This window comes from Budorcas taxicolor, chromosome 18 (assembly GCF_023091745.1).
Source record: "Budorcas taxicolor isolate Tak-1 chromosome 18, Takin1.1, whole genome shotgun sequence".
Classification (NCBI taxonomy): domain Eukaryota; kingdom Metazoa; phylum Chordata; class Mammalia; order Artiodactyla; family Bovidae; genus Budorcas; species Budorcas taxicolor.
This window is the reverse complement of record NC_068927.1, coordinates 60,311,030-60,319,855: the sequence shown is the minus strand read 5'-3', so window position 1 is coordinate 60,319,855 and position 8,826 is coordinate 60,311,030.

Genomic DNA, 8,826 nt, shown 5'->3' with positions numbered 1-8,826 from the left:
TCTTCTGGTCTAGTCTCTCATCTGCATGTTACAAGTGGGCTCCCTCAAGCCCAGAGAGAAGCCGTTTATGAGAAGGTCTGAGCTGAGTGAAGAGAACCGGGTATAACTGAATAATGAAATGGGAGGATGAAGGGCAATTGGGCCAAGTTTGTCCTTATTGCCCATCCCATTTAAGACCAGGAACATCTGTCATGTATCTGAGCAAACGAAACTTTTCTTTCAAGATTGGGTCAAACTGATACCAAGCAGGTAATCCTTTATTATACAATTGCAGTAAAATATTTTAAAAATACAGAATTGCAAATATATATCCACTGGTACAAAAAACATTGTAAGGGGTCAGCTTGGAAATAGGATCTGAGCAATCTTTTTCATTATGAAGAGAGAGGCTCTGTTGGAAGGTTCCAGGTCAATCCAGCCCATCCTTCCTCATTTGCACAGAAAAGTCATAAAGGGACCTGAGGGAAACATCTTCATATCACCTCACAGCTCACTTTTTTTTCACTGATCATAGAAAATGGAGAAAACTGACCATTAGACTAACCAGTTACATTAGGTGTTTGTTTTTTTTTTTCTTTTTTTGAAAAGAAAGAATGAAGCATTTTGGTGGTTTTATCATGTTAAATGTTCTTTTATTTTCCCATTTTTCAAAGAAATGCCTTAATTTCACAAGATCTAATGTCATATCTCCGTCATTCTCTGGTAAAGAGCTGAGACCACAAATATCCATTTGTGTGTGCACACATAAACACATACACATAATTCATGTCTTTGGTAAAACCACAGTTGAAAATATGTCTGTTTTGTTACAAGATGTTGAGAGGGTAACAGGCAGGAAGGCCAGGGGTCTCCAAATGGAGGAAATAGGCTGCAGGTGTCAGACATTTTTATCTCTTTTAAGCGGCAGGAGGAAACAAACTGGGTCTCGAAAGGGGGGAAATAGGCTGCAAGTGTCAGACATTTTTTCTCTCTCTTAAGCAGCAGGAGGAAACAACTAGCGATATTTTTTTTTTCTTCTCTATATAAATCTAACAGGAGGTTTCTCTTAAAATACTGTGTTGTCATGACACCTGGGGTCAGACTCTCAAGACAATCAGGACTGAAGGTGCCCGGAGGTCCCCACACAAGCTCCTGTCCTAATTACACCTGAGGAACCCCAGGTATTAATAACTGGGGGGGGGGGGGGGGGGGGGCAATCCCTCTATTTCCTTTCAGATACTGGGCAACTTACTCCATGCTTACTGAAGCCCCTGGCCCACTTCCTTCTGGATCCGCTTCTGTAATGGGACTGTCTGGACGGGCCAAAGGGTATTATTTCAGTAACTGAGATTCTGAGCTATTTTCACACGAGTTTCTGATTGTGCCAGAGTCTCCCTCACCCCTTTTGGGGAGGAATATACTGGACAAGGTCCATGCTTCTGTTTTCATAAATATGGAGCCCTCCTTTTCTCTCCCTTTAGTTGAACAAAATGTTAATCCTAGAGTATGGGCTGATGGAAAATCTGTGGGTTGAGCACAAAATGCTATTCCTGTAGTTGTCAAGCTCAAAGACCCACTTATTTCCACATAAGAAGCAGTATCCACTGAAACCTGAGGTTAAGGGTTAAAACACATCATTGAAAATTTAAAGGAGCAGGGACTATTAGTTCCTGTAACAGTCCATGCAACACTCCTATTTTGGGTATAAAGAAATCAAATGGTAAATGAAGACTAGTTCAAGATTTACAAATAATAAATGAGGCTGTAGTTCCTTTACACCTCATGGTGCCTAATCCTCTATTGTCTGAAATTGCTGAATGAGCCAGATATTTCTCAGTAATTGATTTGAAAGATGCTTTCTATTCTGTGCCTTTGGTGGAGGAAAGTCAATTTCTATTTGCCTTTGAAGACCCTATGCAGCCAGCTTCTCAGTTAACCTGGACAGTTTTGCCCCCGGGATTTCGTGACAGTCCTCACTTATTTGGACAAAGTTTGTCACGGGATCTACAAAACTTTAATAGCTCCGAAGCGGTGGTGTTACAATATGTAGATGATATTTGGCTCTGGGCTGAGACAGAGGAAGCTTGTTCAGGAGCCTCAGATTTCTTTAACTTTCCGGCAGGCTGCGGTTATAAGGTGTCAAGAGAAAAGGCTCAGCTTTGTCAACAATCTGCTAGATATCTGGGCCTAATCATATCAGAAGGGACTAAGGCCATAGGCCCTGAGAAAATTAAACCCATACCAAATCATCCCCTACCCAGGACTTTAAGACAATTGAGAAGATTTCTGGGAATCATTGGCTACTGTCATATTTGGATTCCGGGTTATGGGGAACTTGCCCGGCCTTTATATAAACTTATAGCTGAAACTCAGCAGGCCCAAACAGACAAACTACTTTGGTCTCCAGGTACTCAAAAGGCTTTTAAGGTTCTTCAGACTGCCCTCCTGCAAGCTTCCGCTTTGAAGTTGCCCACAGGGTGAGGATTTAATTTGTTTGTCACTGAAAGAAAAGGTGTGGCCTTGGGAATTTTGACACAAGCCTGAGGGCCTCACGGGCAACCTATTGCTCATCTAAGCAGAACATTAGATGTAATTTCACCTGGGTGGCCCCTAAGAGTAATTGGGGGCAGCGGCTTTATTAGCACCTGAAGCTTTAAAAATAATTAATCGACGAAATCTTACTGTCCTGACTTCTCATGATGTGAATGGAATCTTAAATTCTAAGGTTAATATTTGGATGACAGACAGTAGGCTTCTTAAAATCAGTCATTGTTGTTAGAAGGACCAGTAACTAAGCTTAAAGTGTGTGGACATTTAAATCCTGCCACTTTCCTTCCTGAGAAGGAAAATGAAACACCTGATCACGATTGTTCCCAATTCCTAACTTTAAACTATGCACCTTGGGAGGATCTAATGGATACCCCATTAGACAATCCTGACATGGAAGTATTTACAGATGGCAGTTCTTTTGTTTGGGATGGAAAGCATAAAGCAGGTTACTCCATGGTGACTGCTGAACAGGTTTCAGAAACAAAATCTCTCCCCCTGGGAACCAGTGCTCAGTTAGTGGAGCTTGTGGCTCTGACCCGACCTCTAGAGTTAAGCAAAGGGCAGCAAGGAAATATCTACATGGATTCTCAGTATGCTTACTTGACTATACATGCTCATGCTGCAATATGGAAAGACAGACAATTTAAAACAGCAACAGGGGAACCTATTAAGCATTTCAGAGAGATTGAGAGACTTTTAACTGCTATATACTGTCCTAAAGAAGTAGCTGTTTTGCATTGCAAAGGGCACAGCAGGGATGGGAGTAAAGCAGCAAGGTAATCAGCTGGCTGAGTCTCAAGCCAGAAAAGCTGGCACTTTATGAAACCCCTTCACTGTAGATGCCTTTGATCTGGACAGATCCTGTGGAACAGGAAAAACCACAATATACTGAGGAAGAATTAGAAAGATATGAGAAAAGATGAGCAAAGATTACAGATAAAGGATGGTTAAAGTCTGAGGATAGATGATTAATAATTCCTAAAAATGCTCAATGGAAAATTCTTAAGGGTTTACACCAGAGTTTTCATTTGGGTGCAGAGAGTACTTACCAGATGGCTTCTCGTTTGTTTGAAGGTAAAAACTGAAAGGTGTGAGGTCCATCAGAAGCATAACCGAAAGACTGAGAAGCTAGCAATATCTGGATTACAACGAAGTGGAAAGTATCCTGGAGAGGGCTGGGAAATTGATTTTACTCCTATGCCAAAAGCTAACTGATGTTGTTGCTTACAAGTTTGGGTAGATACTTTTACTGGGTGGATTGAGGTTTTCCCTGTTGTAGTAAGCAGGGTAAGGAGGTTATAAAGATTTTAATCCATGAAATTATCCCCAAGTTTGGGCTGCCACGGAGCCTTCAGAGTGACAATGGCTCTGCATTTAAAGCTGCTGTAACTCAGGGGGTATCTGAAGCTCTAGAAATAAAATATCACTTACACTGTTCCTGAAGACCCCAATCTTTAGGAAAGGTTGAAAAATCCTATGACATTATCAAAAGACACCTGTGCAAATTAACTCAAGAGACGCAGGACAACTGGATTAAAGTCCTACCCATAGCTTTAATGAGGGCCTAAACTGCCCCCCAAAAGGAGGGTCTGTCCCCCTTTGAATGTAGTTATGGAAGGCCTTTCTCATGCACAGACATCGTTATAGACCCTGAAGCCTTGGAATTAACTAGTTATGTAACTCAGCTCTCAGCTTTTCAACACGCATTAACAGAACTCAGGGAGATGACTCCTGACCCAGCCTCTGAGTCAAACAAGCCTCTATTTGAGCCAGGAACTGAGGTCCTCATAAAAACATTGGGATCTGGGGGCCCATCCCTCGAGCCCCTCTGGGAAGGCCCTTACCAGGTAATTCTTTCTTCTTCCACAGCTGTCAAAGTGCCAGGAATTGATTCGCGGGTACATCACACTTGAGTTAAGAGGTGGCACCCTGACCAAAACTAAGGGACTTCATTTTATGTCTTTACTTTCTATGCTCTGACTTTGTACTTTTCAGATGGGCCTGATAATCTATGTGAGCCTACTTCTGCTGACTCTAAAAATCCTTAGTCTGCCGTTTGAGCCTCAAGACAATGCCTTCCTGTCCTGGGCTCACTCCTACGCTGCATTCCACAATTGGTCTAACTGCTGGGTCTGCAGAGCGCCCCCCTCTTCATCATGAAAGGCTTTTGTGGTGGACATCTCCACTTCAAGAAAAAGACTTTCTCCAAGTCTGTGAATACCTTCGACAGCAATCATATGTGAGGCCTCTTCTTCATCTGATGACATCTACCAACCCTAAAATGGACTGGTGCACCACTTTGTACTTTAACTATGGACATAATGTGACTTTTAATTTTGATTATACATTGTCTCGGTTTAATGAGTATTTCGCTACACATAAGGCAAATAGGTCTGGATCTAATGGTTTTTTACCTGACGTTTATCAAATACGGGATGAGGTTATATGGCTAACTCCTGAAAAAGGACGTCTAGTATCTACTGCCCCTATATGCTGGGAACAAACAGAGCCATCCCCAAAAGTCAGCCAACAACTTAATTACAATGATTGGAAAAAATTGGGATTTTTTGCTTCAGGATGTATGTAACGTAATCATTCCCGTCTTTTCCAACCCCAATTCAGGTTCTCCCTTTGTCTGTCCAGGCACTAATTGGGACTGGATATCTCAGTCAGCTGGCTTGCTCCAAACGGGACCTATTGGATATGTGGCTCTTACCTATGGGCATGGCTTCCCCTTGGTTGGATAGGGAGATGCACATTGGGTCTAGCCTTTACTCACGGCTTTATATTTTCAGAGCTTCCAGAAAAGCTTGCTAATTTACCCCACCTTAAAACTCGGTGGGCAAGGTCTGTATTTCACTGGTATGATTATTTGGCTACAGTCTTTGTTCCCTCTTTGGGAACTACAGATGATATGCTACGAGTGGATGCTTTGACTAATTTTACTCAACAGGCATTACAAGATTCTCAAAAAGCTATTTCAGCTCTTAATGCTGAACAAGCACAAATTAGAAAGGTGGTTTAACAAAACAGATTGTCTTTAGATATTCTGACAGCTGTGCAAGGAGGAACTTGTGCCATTATTCATACCCAACGCTGTACATATAAACCTGATATGAGCACTAATGTTATTCATTTGACTAAACACATGAACAAGATGATTGAGGCTATGGATATTCCTGAAGCCTCAACTGCCTCATTTTGGGAGATGTTAACTAGTGCCCCATGGTGGAAAACTATCTTACAATAATTCTGATTGTTCTGTCTTCGCTGTTTGCTCCCTGCATCTGTAACTGTGTAACTGGATTTGTTTCTAGTTGCATGAAAGCTTTTAAGTTACAAATGGCTGTGTTAGGGGAAGCTCACTGATTGAAACCGCCCACCCTGGCCAGGCACCATAGTAACTATTTGCATGAACTGTTTTATGACAGGAGATCCTGATAAGGAATAAGGAACTAATGAACCACCACCAGCCTGAAGAGTTCCAGAAAGGTTGAAAGGAGACACGGAGTGTCTGTCCACTTCCCAGAATCCCTCTCGCTAGCATCCATCTTGGCTGAGCAATGCCTGCGCCACCAGGAAAGACTATGAATTAGAATGATTGGCCAAAGACCACCCAGAAACTAATCTCATCACCATAAAACCCAAGACTGCGACCCACGTGGCAGAGCAGTTCTCCTAGGTTCTCTTACCCTACTGCTCTCCGCCCAGGTGCCCTTTCCCAATAAAATCTCTTGCTTTGTCAGCACATGTGTCTCCTCGGACAATTCATTTCCAAGTGTTAGACATGAGCTCAGTTTCGGACCCTGGAAGGGGCCCCCCTTCCTGCAATAGTTGCTCAAACTCCTGCTACTGCTGCAGCTTCTTCCAACTACTATTTGGGGGCCAAGAACATTAGAGATACCAAGGGAACATTTCATGCAAAGATGGGCTCGACAAAGGACACAAATGGTATGGACCTAACAGAAGCAGAAGATATTAAGAACAGGTGGCAAGAATACACAGAAGAACTGTACAAAAAAGATCATGACCCAGATAATCATGCTGATGTGATCACTAATCTAGAGCCAGACATCTTGGAATGTGAAGTCAAGTGGGCCTTAGAAAGCATCACTACAAACAAAGCTAGTGGAGGTGATGGAATTCCAGTTGAGCTGTTTCAAATCCTGAAAGATGATGCTGTGAAAGTGCTGCACTCAATATGCCAGCAAATTTGGAAAACTCAGCAATGGCCACAGGACTGGAAAAGGTCAGTTTTCATTCCAGTTCCAAAGAAAGGCAATGCCAAAGAATGCTCAAACTACCGCACAATTGCACTCATTTCACATGCTAGTAAAGTAATGCTCAAAATTCTCCAAGCCAGGCTTCAGCAATACGTGAACCGTGAACTCCCTGATGTTCAAGCTGGTTTTAGAAAAGGCAGAGGAACTAGAGATCAAATTGCCAACATCCGCTGGATTATGGAAAAAGCAAGAGAGTTCCAGAAAAACATCTATTTCTGCTTTATTGACTGTGCCAAGCCATTGTGTGGATCACAATAAACTGTGGAAAATTCTGAAAGAGATGGGAATACCAGACCACCTGACCTGCCTCTTGAGAAACCTGTATGCAGGTCAGGAAGCAACAGTTAGAACTGGACATGGAACAACAGACTGGTTCCAAATAGGAAAAGAACTTTGTCAACGCTGTATATTGTCACCCTGCTTATTTAACTTCTATGCAGAGTACATCATGAGAAATGCTGGACTGGAAGAAACACAAGCTGGAATCAAGATTGCCAGGAGAAATATCAATATCCTCAGATATGCAGATGACACCACCCTTATGCCAGAAAGTGAAGAGGAGATAAAAAGCCTCTTGATGAAAGTGAAAGTGGAGAGTGAAAAAGTTGGCTTAAATCTCAACATTGAGAAAACGAAGATCATGGCATCTGGTCCCATCAATTGATGGAAAATGGATGGGGAAACAGAAGAAACACTGTCAGACTTTATCTTTTTGGGCTCCAAAATCACTGCAGATGGTGATTCCAGCCATGAAAATAAAAGACGCTTACTCCTTGGAAGAAAAGTTATGACCAACCTAGACAGTATATTCAAAAGCAGAGACATTACTTTGCCAACTAAGGTCCGTCTAGTCAAGGCTATGGTTTTTCCTGTGGTCATGTATGGATGTGACAGTTGGACTGTGAAGAAGGCTGAGTGCCGAAGAATTGATGTTTTTGAACTGTGGTGTTGGAGAAGACTCTTGTGAGTCCCTTGGATTGCAAGGAGATCCAACCAGTCCATTCTGAAGGAGATCAACCCTGGGATTTCTTTGGAAGGAATGATGCTAAAGCTGAAGCTCCAGTACTTTGGCCACCTCATGCGAAGAGTTGACTCATTGGAAAAGACTCTGATGCTGGAAGGGATTGGGGGCACGAGGAGAAGGGGATGACAGAGGATGAGATGGCTGGATGGCATCACGGATTCAATGGACGTGAGTCTGAGTGAACTCTGGGAGTTGGTGATGGACAGGAAGGCCTGGTGTGCTGCGATTCATGGGGTCGCAAAGAGTCGGACACGACTGAGCAACTGAACTGAACTGAACTGAACTGAACTGGATCAGACATCTTCTGTATGAGGGTTAGGAGAATATGTTGCCTGACCAATAAGGACAACGCCCCTTGTCAGCTTGGAAGCAGTTATAGAACGAGAACGATGCCCCTTTTCCCTAGGCAACATAATTCTTCTAAAAGAAAAGGGGGGAATGAGAGGGTAACAGGCAGGAAGGCCAGGGGTCTCCAAATGGAGCAAATAGGTTGTAAGTGTCAGACATTTTTAAATCTCTGAAGCAGCAGGAGGAAACAAATTAGTGATACTTTTTTCTTTCTGTATACAAATTTAAAAGGAGGTTTCTCTTAAAATACTTGTTGCTATAATGACACCTGATTTCATCTGAAGTTAACTATTCTCAAACCTTGAGTTAACCAATCTGTTTTTCTTATGGAAATGTTTGTCTTAAGCTATGTGAATGGACTATGCACTTACCCCAGATTCTGTCTTCAAGTCGGTTCCGCCTAATGGCTGAGAACCTACTTCACAAACCAGTATGTTATACTCAGTTATTATTCCCCTAATTTATGTAAACAAAACTATTTGTATGGTAATCTGCCCTTCTACAAGATTCAAGTTAATCATTTTATGGCCTGGGATGAATCATCTGGTGCCAAGATTATCCCAAAATGCATCTTATGGATGAGGGGCCTGGTGCCATTCTGAGTTTTAAAACCTTCCTTTTCTTCATTAACAGACTGCTCGT